Raw genomic sequence first — 13,381 nt, forward strand, 5'->3', positions numbered from 1 at the left:
CACAATAATCATACCACCGAGGGACATAAACACAGAGACAATTAATCCTTTCCATTTCCCAAACCATGAATCAAAAATACCTCCTAGAGGATTGTCAATACCGCGATGTCCATGCATTTCTTCAGACAAGGTTCTTAGTCCTTCCAGGGCTCTGGTTACCGAGCAATCGGGTGCCGTATTATTGGGATAAACGTACAACATTGGTCTCCAAACATAGAGCACACTCCCCCCTTTTCTGCTAACAACATATCTAAAGCCATTCTATTTTGCACTGTCATCAATGAAGTCGCTGCCAATTGTTCAGAGAATCCCGCCACCGCATCTCTAGTTCTATTAGCTAGCCTAAGTACATTGTAATATATATAATTAATTCGGTCAACGTTTTTATTCGGCGTAACTGGGAATAGAACACCGATAATTGGGAGATTCTCAAATCCTGCTGCTATCTGATCTGCCAATTTATATTCATCAGGTACACCGCGGGGAACACCTATTGCATCTATGTAAGTGGTTGAGCCAGATGTGACATCAAACAAATCCCTGCGAATTCGTATATACAGATTTATTCCCTGTTGTTGTTCTCCTAAGAGGAATAAGGGTACCCCTAACCTGACCATTGCACAGGTTCCAGACCAATCTGGAGGTAGACTAATATGCAGTGTTCTATCTCCACAGTACCAAAAAAGATCAGCTCTGGCCCAAACCATTGTGCTAGCATTCTGCCAGCCGGTTACATTAATCGTATCCTGACACCAGGCAGCGGGCATGTCTCCCAAGATTATATTAGACCTTCGAGCGAAACACAAGTAATTGTTGGCCCTTGGAGTAAACACTGGAGGTAACGTGGAATTCTTTACAGGTGGGAAAATAACACTTAATGTGGTACAATTTGGAGGGTCCGCCTGCATGGTGAGGGCCATCATGCAGTGAAATCCTATCGGGTCTATATTAGGGAACAATGGGGCTGGGGTAGTAAATAGGGTTGGCCTTGCCGAAGAACACGCGACGCAATTACTCATATTCATTGAGGTTGCGGTCACTGTCATCCAGTCTAGCCATAAGTTCTTATCCCCATACCCGGTAGCTAATTTAATAATATCCCTTCTTGTAAGGTTGTTGTGGTCTGTTACCACAACTCCTGAACTTGATTCTACCTCCATACTTATGTTTTCAGTTTGTGGCTGGCTCATAGGAGGGTCCACTAAGGTTACCTTCAATAATCCCATGTTATCCACTCCAGATTGATCTACACCTATTACAAGATAAAAGCTTCTGTCATCACTCTTACAGTAAATCTGTACCTCTTTTGGACTAGGATTAATATCAAATTTTGTCAGGGTTAACAAAAGTGGATTTTTTAGCTCTGAAGAATGATCGAGTTGCCCCTTTGTCAAGCTCACATGGTCTCGAATGTTCCATCTATTATCCGAAGGTGACGACCTCTTGGGGGTCCATCGCACCCCAGTCCATGTTAATACATTATCTCACGACAGGCATGGGTCATAGTAAATGGCATAGAAGCAAAGGTATACATCATATTCCCTCCAGGTCCCTGTATCTTGGCCACAATCAATTACTTCTGATTGACTGTTGATCTGACTCCATTCTCCGCCTCCTCGCATTCCCGGATGTCCAACCCCGCGTGGCCTTCTTTTGCCCGCGAAACGGAGCATCACGTGACCATAAATCAAACTGGTATGTTGTATCATGATTTCTATCGTGTCTGATGTGTACCTGACTCCTCGTCTCCCTTAAACATTTATCCGCCTCTTGTCTTGTTGATCTTTTGTTCCTGGAACTTCCTCCCTCGCCTGTGTGTTTGTCCCTCGTGGTTAATACTCCTATTAACAGCAGCATAACACTTATACATAAAACAATATCAAAGACTCCCAACTTCCACAGCCTAAGGTAATGTGGGCTGCTTACAGAGATAGACATTATATCCTTGACACAACTTTGCTTGGAAATCTTGAGAACCTCTCCCCCCTTTTTCCAGAACCTTCTTCCTGCGAACATTAATCGTTTAAGACCCTTCTACTCGTTTTCTGTTCTTATTTGTTCTAGAGTTCTCGTTGGTGGTTCCGTGGCTGCACACTGGCTCCAATAGTACCAGCTTTCTCCTTTTCCCTGTAGTCTGACCGCATGAGATGTCCTCTCCACCACCTTATAAGGTCCTGTCCACCTCGGCTCCGACCACTTCCGTTTGATCACCTTCAACAGGACCCAGTCTGTGGTAGATGGCGTCTGGGTCTGTACTTCCCCCTTTTCCGATCCAACCTGTTTGGAGAAAGCTGACACCAGAGCTGTTAGTTGGTCATAGTAAGGTTTGTACCTTAGAGAGGCTCCTCCTCCCTCTAAGATCTGTATTCCAGCTCCTGGTCCCGGGAACTGCTGCCCTGTTGTTAGCTCATACGGAGTGAACCCTGTAATAGAGTTTACTGAGCTTCTAATGGTAGGGCATCCACCCAGCTTAACTTTGTTTGTGCACACACTTTTCCTATTTTTCCTTTTATGGACTGATTCATTCTTTCCACTTTTCCCTGTGACTGAGGATGGTACACTGTTCCAAACGCGTGTTTCAGTCCTAAAGCTGCTTCAACTTCTTGCAGGTCCTTATTCTTAAAATGTGTGCTATTATCTGACCTGACTCTCTTTGGAAACCCATGCATTGGAATGTATTGGTTTATCAAGAATTTGATCACTGTCTTTGCGTCTTCCTTTTTAGGAGGTATTGCTTCTGGCCAACCAGTGTATGCATCCACTGCTACCAAAAGGTACGGTATCCGTTTACTCTCTCTATCATATCAGTGTAGTCAATCACTATTTCCTGACCTGGCATTCTTGGAAGAGGGAATTTTCCCTCATGTGGTTTCACTGTTGGTCTCACATTGTATTCTGTACACGTTCTACATTCCCTGATATAATTTTCAATCATTGCTGGCAAGAACGGATGCCACCAATATGTCAGATACCTCTGCATCTGTGTTTTACCACAATGTGTGAGCCCATGAGTTTCCTGGAGCATGGAAGCCATCAAACCTCGGGGTCGGACTGGTCTACTGTCCGGTGACCTCCAAATCCCTTCTGACTCTGTGGCCCCTCTCTCTCTCCAAACTGTCAGTTCATGAGGAGAGGCTTTCTGCTGCTCTTTTATTAACACATTCACATCGCAAGCAGGCAGCAGGTCATATACTGTTCTCTTTATTTGCATCATTATATACTGTGCTGTATACCCTGCTGCTTTCTTTGCTGCTGAGTCGGCTTCCTGATTGCCCTTCGCTACTACTGTGTCTGCTTTATCGTGTCCTCTACACTTGACCACCGCCACTTCTGCAGGTTTCATTAGGGCCTCCGCTAACCTTTTTCATGTTTAATAGGGGTTTTTGCTGCTGTTAAGAATCCTGCCCTGATCCATTGACTAAGTTCTACCTGTATAGCCCCTGCCACATATGCAGAGTCGGTGTAGATATTTACTCTTTTTCCCTCTGACCATTCTAACGCAGCTATCATTGCCTGTAGTTCAGCCAACTGGGCTGATTCTTTGCCTGTCACTTTTCCTGTCAACACTTCCTCAAATCCCTCACTTGTCTGTCACACCACTGCATAGGCTGCTTTAAGTCCTTCAGTTGGATGTCTGTAACAGCAACCATCTGTGAACAGCACTTCTTCTGGGTCTACTAATGGAACTGCCTGTAAATCTGCCCTAACTTTGACATCTCTCTGTATCCTTTCCTCACACATGTGTGGCTCTCCTTCTCCCATATTGTCAGCCATGTTGATTCCTTCATGTGTAAAAATTATATGTGGTGCATTCAAGATTTTCTCTAACCTGGTTTGCCGCAATGACGTCATTGTAAAGGCTGTTGAGTTCACATAGGCCACTATACTATGTGTCGTCAGTACTGTTAGTGAATGGCCCATGACTATATGTGCAACCTTTTGGAGAATTTTTGCTACCCCTGCTGCATGTCTTGTACATGGCAGGTATCTGTCCTCTACTGGGTCAAGGGTAACACTTACATACATCAGCACCTGCCTGCCTCCCCCTTTTTTCTGAAAAAGAACACCATTTATTGTGTGTAATTTTTCAGAAATATTGAGGAAAAATGGCTCTTTGTAATCTGGGACCGCTAAATCAGCAGCCCGCGTTAAAGCCTATTTAAGAGATATGAAACTTTCATCTGCCTCCATAGTCCACTGCAAATGGGCCGACAAATTTCTCATGCCTTGCTCATTTACCATGGCCCTTAGAGGGAAAGTGAGCTCCCCATATGATGCAATGAATTGTCTACTGTACCCGACCAACCCAAGAAATGAGAGCATGTCTTTTACAGTGACTGGTTTGGTATGATGTAGAATGGAGGATCTATGGGACGGAGACACACCTGTTCCCTTAGCAGAAATAACTCTATCCAGAAAAGACACCGTTTGTCTGCAGCATTGCAATTTAACACGTGAAACTTTGAAACCGACACTATACAGGTGAAACAGCAACGACTTTGTGGCTTCCAAACAAGAAACATGATCGGGTGCTGCCAAAAGAATGTCATCCACATACTGGATCAATACCACCCCCTTTGGGAGCGTCAGATCCTTCAGCTGCTGTTTCAGTACCTGATTAAACACCCCAGGTGACAAAATAAACCCTTGAGGGACCCTTGTATAACGTAGTTGTTGGCCTTTGTAGGTGAACAAAAAAATGTCCCTCAGATGATCAGGTAGGGGCAAACAGAAGAACGCGTTGGCCAGATCAATGCACGAGAACCACTTATGGTCAGGGGTCAGCACAGACATCGCAGTGTAAGGGTTTGGAACTGGAACTGTTGGAGTAGAGACGACACTATTGATCCGTCTAAGATCATGCGCCATCCTATATTTACCTGTATTCTGCTTCTCTACAGGTAAGATAGGGGTGTTCCAGGCTGACTGGGAGGGTTCTAGCACCCCTGCTGCTAACAATCTTACAATTGTGTCGGCAATGCCGGCTTCAGCCTCTGGTTTATGTGAGTATTGTCTCTGCCAAATCGAGTGTGGTCTATTAAATCAAATGTGATTGGTGTGACGTGTTTGCAGTAACCAACGTCCGTTGAACTTGCTGACCACAAGGTATCTGGTAGAGTATCAAGCATCGCTGCAGCCTGTGGATGGTCTGTTTTTTCCCTACCATGAAACCTTTCAATCTGCCTATGTTCCAGCAGTACCTTGTCAGTTGTCCTGTACGTAATTCTATAGGCTTCCTCTGATGGTGAATATTGTAAACCGGGTAACTGAGTCCACACCCAGTCCGTTAGCACCATCAAGCGTTTGGACATAGGTCCCAGATCCTTGGCCTGATATTCAGCATGCACGGCCAACGTGACATGAGGTATAGCTTCTTCAGACATCTCATACCATTCCAACTGTTCTGCAGTTAATTCAACAACACCTGCCACACCTTCGTTTCCAAGCAGAATGCAACTGGAGGAAATATTCCATTGAGTCCCTTCTAGGTGCTGATAGAATGCATACTGATAAATTTCATTATCATCTCTATCATAATATAAGGTAACATGAAGGGGATCTGCAGGAGGAGCATAGGGATGTAACATCTGAACCCAGGGTCGCCATTGGTTGTATAAAGACTGTATGCCATTGTTCTGCCTGTTTTCGGGTTCGAGAAGTCCCCAGTATATATCTGCCCACTGCCCTTCTGCCGTTGGTGATGTGTCCGGTGATAGCATCATTTGGGATCCAGAGTGAATCATTGTCGTAGAACAGTTGACGGAATGGCCATTTGGAAAGGTCACTACCAGCCCGTCTAGTCCGCGCAGAACCGAGACCCCACATCTCACCAGCAAGTCACGTCCCATCAGATTCACAGAGCATGCAGGTGATGAAATATACTGGTGACGAAAGGTCTGTCCGGCCACTGATGTGATCAGTGGTGATATCAAAGGCAGATTTTTTGGTTTACCCGAGAACCCTACTAACTGGACGCTAGAGGATGACATGCTTGACCGAGGTATATCACAAGTGATGGTAGAAAATCTTGCACCCGTGTCAACCAAAAAAGACAGATTCTTGTCCATTACCCTCATTTGCATATAGAGGTCTGCCAACCCCACATGCCCCTGGGTTCTCGGGCCCCGTCAATATTCGTACCCCTGCCCTTCCGGCATAGCTTGGGGGTACTGTCCTTGCACCGGGGCTGCAGCTGCATTTGGGATTTGGTAAGGCTGAACAGCCTGTTGGAAAGGAGGCTGACTTGAGCGGACATACTGTCCTCGGAACGATCCCTGGCCTCCCTGGGTTCCCCACAGCATGGGACAATTCCGTCTCAAATGCCCAGGCTGGCCACATTCAAAACAGGTGTTGGGTGGCTGACCTCTGAATCCTCCGCGGCCCCTTCCTCTACCATGCATTCCTCCTGGAACACTGTGGTGAAAGGGTTAAAATTGTGTCCCAATACATGTGTGAATCTAACCGGAATGGAGGTGTTGCTTAGTCCCGTGTGAATCTTATTACACACCTCCCCGTGTGAATCTTCTTATCTGTATGTAACCAGAATGGAATGTGTTTTTTAGCCTTGCTCTGCTGTTCACATGAATGTTTATATCTGGAAAAGAGTATATCAGCTGGAAAAGTCTCCAGTTCGGTGAGTCTGCTCCGGGGTTACGTTTAACCGCCGAGCGTGGGTTGTTGGCAACCGCTCTACGAGAACTGACGGCTCCCAGTTCCGGTAACATGTAGAGTGAGTATAAGCCAGACCCGGGAGTCTGCTCCGGGGTTACGTTTAACCGCCGAGCGTGGGTTGTTGGCAACTGCTCTACGAGAACTGACGGCTCCCAGTTCCGGTAACATGTAGAGTGAGTATAAGCCAGACCCGGGAGTCTGCTCCGGGGTTACGTTTAACCGCCGAGCGTGGGTTGTTGGCAACCGCTCTACGAGAACTGACGGCTCCCAGTTCCGGTAACATGTAGAGTGAGTATAAGCCAGACCCGTTGTAAGTATGAGACCTGGTTGTGGCGACGCTGCGGGGAATAAAATGCTCATATTCTAGCAGACTCGCCTCTTGGTCGTTTGTTCTGTGTCAGACTACTCTCCTACGAACCTGACCTTGAGAATTTTTTAAAACATTTTGGCGCTGCGAGCAGGGTCAATCGCAATTGAGGAGAGATTTTGATACAGAACAATGTTTTGGAAAAAGACTAAGAAACCAGAAGAACAAACTGTGGAGGTCCCGACCGTCCCGGGATGGCATGGACCATGGCATGACGTGGCAGTTTGTTTGAGAAATGGTGGGGGGCGACCGGAGGAACCCCAGGGTCGCTGCTGTCCACCCTTGAGAGGATCCCAGTCCTGCCGAAGAACCCCTTGCCTGGGGTACAGCGGAGGATGTGGGCATGTCCAAAAAGCTGAAGCGGAGTTAACAGAATTGAATGGGATTGAACTGAACTGAACTGAGTGGAACTGAACTGAATTGAACTGAAGTGAATCAAATTGAACGGAACAAAATGGAACTGAGCTAAATTGAATTGAAATGGACGGAACTGAATTGAACACAATTGAATTGAACTGAACAGACCTGAACTGAGCTGAATTGAACTACACTGAATTGACTGAACTGAAATTAACTGAAACGAATTGAACTGAATTAAGCATAATGTAACACATGTATTGGGCCAAGCAGTGGAATGTGGTGTAAAATTATGTCCCAATACATGTGTGAATCATAATGTAACACATGTATTGGGCCAAGCAGTGGAATGTGGTGAAAGGGTTAAAATTGTGTCCCAATACATGTGTGAATCTAACCGGAATGGAGGTGTTGCTTAGTCCCGTGTGAATCTTATTACACACCTCCCTGTGTGAATCTTCTTATCTGTATGTAACCAGAATGGAATGTGTTTTTTAGCCTTGCTCTGCTGTTCACATGAATGTTTATATCTGGAAAAGAGTATATCAGCTGGAAAAGTCTCCAGTTCGGTGAGTCTGCTCCGGGGTTACGTTTAACCGCCGAGCGAGGGTTGTTGGCAACCGCTCTACGAGAACTGACGGCTCCCAGTTCCGGTAACATGTAGAGTGAGTATAAGCCAGACCCGGGAGTCTGCTCCGGGGTTACGTTTAACCGCCGAGCGTGGGTTGTTGGCAACCGCTCTACGAGAACTGACGGCTCCCAGTTCCGGTAACATGTAGAGTGAGTATAAGCCAGACCCGTTGTAAGTATGAGACCTGGTTGTGGCGACGCTGCGGGGAATAAAATGCTCATATTCTAGCAGACTCGCCTCTTGGTCGTTTGTTCTGTGTCAGACTACTCTCCTACGAACCTGACCTTGAGAATTTTTTAAAACAAACACCTATAGGCCTGCCCCCATTTTGGGGGTAGGGTGGCATCCAATCAGGTGTTGGATCTAAACTCGACAGGTTATTTTGTGGCGACGGCTGCTGAACCATCTGATTAGTCGTCTTTTTGGGAGGCCTTCTTTGTATCATTAGCCTTCCTCCTAGCCTCATCGAGCTGTAACTTCAGCAACTGCTCTTGAGCTGACTCATTGCTCTGTTTATCTTCATCCTGTTTTGTCTTGTAACGCTTCATGTGGTGCGTAAAATGTTTTTCCCACTGTTCTGTAGAACAACCTGGGATGTCAGGATTACTCTCCATTGCCTCTTTTACTTCCTTAGGCATCCCTGTCATGACGGCATTCCTAAATAACGTGGTCTGTAGCTGACCCGACCCTGGATGGCTCCTCGCAGTATCTGTCCACGTGTCCTTACACCTAGCCAAAAAGGCAGACATATCCTCACCTTCCTTCATTGTGAAGGTGAGTGAGTGCATCGCTCCCGGTGGAATCGGGAATCTCTCCCTCATTGCCCTTCCCACACAGGTGGCATGCTGCACAAACGGTTCCGAATCAGGTAATAAGGTAGTCCCCGCAGACGCTTCAATCTGCTGTATTTCCCACATACTCAATTGCTTACCCAACAATGCTCTCCAGTCGCCCATAGCTAACTTGTGGCCTAGTGTATATTGGGAAAATTTAATCATCCAGGGCCCACCTCCCTCCATGGGTGGGGGGATTTTATCCGGGATGCAGTTCATATCAGTATATGTGAAGGACTGATAAACATCCCCCAGATAAGAGCCTCTGTAAATTAATGGCATTTGGTGGTGCTGATACTTTATAGGTTGTCGTAATGTGTCTCTTTGACGCAAGTTGTAACTTGGTTCAGGTAGGGGCTTCAGTGGAGGGCTATGTTCGGTATGCATTGTGAGTGAGCCTTTCAAAGTGACTGGGTAGGTGTTTGGATCATCGTCTGTCAGGGATTCTTCATCCTCAAAGTCTGTACTACTTTTAGACTCCTCCCCATCCAATTTCTCTCTATCCTGTTCTTCCCTCAAATCTCTCCTTCTTCTGTCTGAGAACCCATCATCCAATAACTGACCTGAATCATGTAATCTTCCCCTCTTTTCATTCTCAACACTATACGGTGTCGAGTGAGCATCTGGTTCCTGCACTGCTGAATATCTCCCCTGTTTCGGCTGTTCTTTGTTTCTGCTGTGTGTCATTACCACCCTGCTTGCTTCCTCCGCTTCCTTAACTCTCTGTTCAGCTTCTAGTGTTAGTTTTTTTACTTTTCTGATACTTTCTTCTACAGCCTCCGCCAGTCTCTGTTTTACTACGTTGTACTCTCTTGTTCCTACTTCTCGCATGTCTAACACCCCTTCTTGAACATACATAAGTGGCATTTGTATTACAGGATATGGGGGCGGTGATTGTACCCCAGGCAATTTAGGATATAATGGCGCGGATGGTCCTGCATTTTCTGTCTCCTTTGTCAGTTCTATTGTAGAGGTACCACCTACTTTCTTTTGTAATGTTTCTACCGCCATACAGGCCAACGTCATGTTATGCAAATGAATCCTCCTCTCTTCTTTCTCCCCGCCTTCTTTTGTCCACTTTCTTCTAACTAATATTGACCCTTTCTTTCCCTTCATGTGCTCTTCTACTTCTAATTTAGCTTGCTCTCCTGCTTTTCCTAAAAACGGTGACAATTTCTTCCTCTCCTCATCTTTAGGGACTTTGCCTTGTTTCTGTAATTCCTCCCAAATCTTATCATATTTCTCCATCATTGTTTTTTGTTTGTTCTTTGCAAGCCCACTGACTAACTGACTTCTGGCTTTACCCCACTGCTGTTTTACAGGCAACATTAAATCGGAAGAACATCCTCCATATTCTTCACACTCTTTATCAAACTCCCCTTCCATTTTATGTATTTTTGTTTTTAATCCTCCCGTCCAGTAGTCAGTTGGTTTGGATATAAATATAACCAAGCAACCAACCCAATCAGAGACAAATCCGGTGGCTAGTCAGTTTGGATGGAGTACACCCAAGCAACTGACCCTTTCAGCGAGATTTATCAGCAGTTTCGTTGTCACCGTTAGGTTTCCACTACCGACTCTCTCTCACTGAAACACAACCGTCTCCGTCTTCAAAACGCTACTGGCTTTTCTACCACCCTCCGTACATTCCCCAATATAATTTGTAAAACTTACAACACATCAATCATAAACCAAAATTTGTGAGCGTTGCTTTTATGAGATCCTGCTCAATGGACTTTAAACTTCCCCAGTGGCTAATCATCGGCGGTGAATCTGCTGTGGCGATTCGTCACCAACCCTTGTGAATCTGCCTTTTATAACGTGAAATTATCAAAATCACATTTCAACCTCATGTGACTGATAATCATCTAAATAATTCCACCAGAGCTACTCTCTCTGGATACACCGTGGGTTATGGGGGGGCGCTCTGGTGGCTCGGTGGTAGTGTACATACCATTAAGCAGGATGGCCTAAGTTCAAGCCCTACCTGCTCCAGCGATATGTCACAACACAGCTGGATTAAAAATATCCACACAGCATTATGGGCAGGTTGCAGTGTCAAAGTCCACATTGAAATGAAAATAAAGATCTGTTTTCTTTTATTTAAACACATGTATTTGAAAGTCACCTATAATTCCTGTAATACCCTTACCAATTAATATACTTCGCATACATGTTTTAATAGGTTTGAGATGTTTTTCATTAATTAGAACTAGCACTCAATATGAGAAAGGGCAACTCCTGACCAAGAGCTTTGTGGGAAGGGAATGACAGGGGCTAAAATGTCCCATTAATAACATAGCATTGTATCCACTTTCTGTTCTACAGATTTGGCAATGAAAGGATCATGACAGAGATGAACTATGCCATTTTTCTTGTGCTGCTATAGTTGCAAATAATTCATTGTTGGAGACTCATAAAAACAGCAACAGAAGCAGCTGCAACTGGCAGGCACATGCCTGCATGGAGAAAAGCAGCAGGTCAAAAGCCACCATATCTTAGGAGAGCTCTTACATGAAACAGGATCTACAGGTCTCAGGTGCAGCTATCTGCAGGAGGGTGAGTATGGGTCATGCTTCAGGATGCCCTGAGCTATCATATTTATGTTAGCTGCTGGATGTGAGCCACAGCCACAAGGATTGGTGGCAATCCCAACCTGTAGCCCTAAAGTTAACAGCTACCCTTTGTTTCTTTGCCATTTCTGTGGGGATATTGGAGATTTCTGTGGCATTTTGCATGTGTCAACTCATAAATGGATCCAGGAGGCAACTGATTGTCTCTTCACAAAAGCCACCAATTCATCTAATTCTCACCTTGACAGAGGGAATCGTGCAGGTGGGAGATTGGGCGTTGCTGCCATTGCTGGTTTATCACAGGAGTTGGATGCAGTCAATTGCACCCATTGCTATCAGAGCACCCTATCATGATTTCCACCAACAGAAAAGGATTCCGCTTCCTTAATGTACAAATCTTTTGTGACCAAGAGAGTGTGGTGCTAATAACATCAAGGTTTGACCCCCATGCTGGCCATGTCTGCAGGTTTGCAGCTATGAATTCAATGCTGCATGTTCTCACTTGAAGCGTGTTCACTTTGGGGTGGCACTGTGGCTCAGTGTTTAGCACTGCTGCTTTACAGTGCCAGGGACCCAGGTTTGAGTCCAGCCTCAGGCGACTGTGTGGAGTTTGCACATTCTCCCCGTGTCTGCGTGGGTTTGTTCCGGCTGCTGTGGTTTTCTCCCACAATCCAAAGTTGTGCAGGTTAGGTAAATTGGCCATGCTAAATTGCCCATAGTGTTCGGGGATGTATAGGTTAGGCGCACTAGTTAGGGGCAAATTTGTAGTAATAGGTTAGGAGAATGGGTCTGGGTGGGTTACTCTTCAGAGGGTCGGTGTGGACTTGTTGGGCCAACTGGCTTGTTTCCAAACTGTAGGGATTCTGTGCTATGCTATTCTATATCGAATGGTCTGCCAAAACTCTTCCATCCAGGATCACTCATAGGTGCCAATCAATTTCAAAGTCTTTCAAAGTGAAGTGAATCTGTGAAATCATTTAGTGCAGAGGACTGTTGAAGCTGGGTAGTTAAGCATATTGAAGGCTGAGACAGACAGATTTATAATTAGTAAGGGAATCTAGGGTCATGCGAACAGGACAGGAAAGTGGAGTTGTTGTTTATTAGTTCAGCCATGATCTCCTTGAATGGCAGAGCAGATTTGATGGGTTGAATGACCCAATTCTGCTGCTATGATGTATGATCTTAATGTTGCAAGGATGGTTGCTGGACAACAAGGTTACAAGGTGCAAATTCCCTCCGGTTGATGACACCTCAAAATTCTCAGAACATTGCTGGAGGGGTACAATGTTTGTGCATACTTTAAGAAGAGCCATCATAGTGCAGACCATAGGCTTCATGAAATGGGTGTGCAATATCTGACCCTATCAGGCAGTATGGTGCCAGACAGAGTGTCCCACATCATTGTAGTCTGCTACTCCCTCCACAGCTCAGTCATCAACCTGTGTTGGCAGGAAAGGAGATTCAAGAAAGAGAAGAAAGCTGAGTGTGAGGATCCTCAGGCAGGCCAGAATAACCATTAAAGAGATTAAGAAGACATGGCACAAGCTATCAACGCCAGAGAAAACTGTATAGTAACCTGCTTCCAGGATGAATGAGCTACCCAAAGACATTTTCTGCACATTGTGTTTTCATTTATGCAATAAGCTGTCAGGTCTCTAGTATCTGTATTCAGCATTCCTGATGTTTATTTCATACATGCAATAAAAGTTTTCCAGGTGCTGACCTCATCACCTCTGTAAAATCAGCATATACCTTTATCCTGGACCAATTCAATGGACCTTCACTAATCTTTTGCAGTATCTGAGCATCATCACTGACAACATCTCTAGTACAATGGGCAATGTTCCCTCCATTCAGTTCCACAAATATGAGAAATTGACATATGATATGGCCATTGCCAACTTCATACCTTTAGATTTGTTGAGAACCCCAGACCTTTCCCTCCTGG

General features: G+C 45.3%; 1 long non-coding RNA gene across 1 annotated transcript; it reads left to right on the plus strand.

Moving 5' to 3' along the window:
• The first annotated feature begins 766 nt into the window (after nt 1-766).
• On the plus strand, nt 767-11,259 carry LOC148149922 (uncharacterized). The gene is made up of 3 exons (XR_015757103.1): nt 767-838; nt 2,726-2,774; nt 11,189-11,259. It is a non-coding gene; the product is annotated as an uncharacterized LOC148149922 (long non-coding RNA).
• Nucleotides 11,260-13,381: the final 2,122 nt, after the last annotated feature.

This window comes from Chiloscyllium plagiosum, unplaced genomic scaffold (assembly GCF_037043375.1).
Source record: "Chiloscyllium plagiosum isolate Xiang-an unplaced genomic scaffold, Cpla_swu_hap1 HiC_scaffold_5, whole genome shotgun sequence".
In the NCBI taxonomy this organism is placed as follows: domain Eukaryota; kingdom Metazoa; phylum Chordata; class Chondrichthyes; order Orectolobiformes; family Hemiscylliidae; genus Chiloscyllium; species Chiloscyllium plagiosum.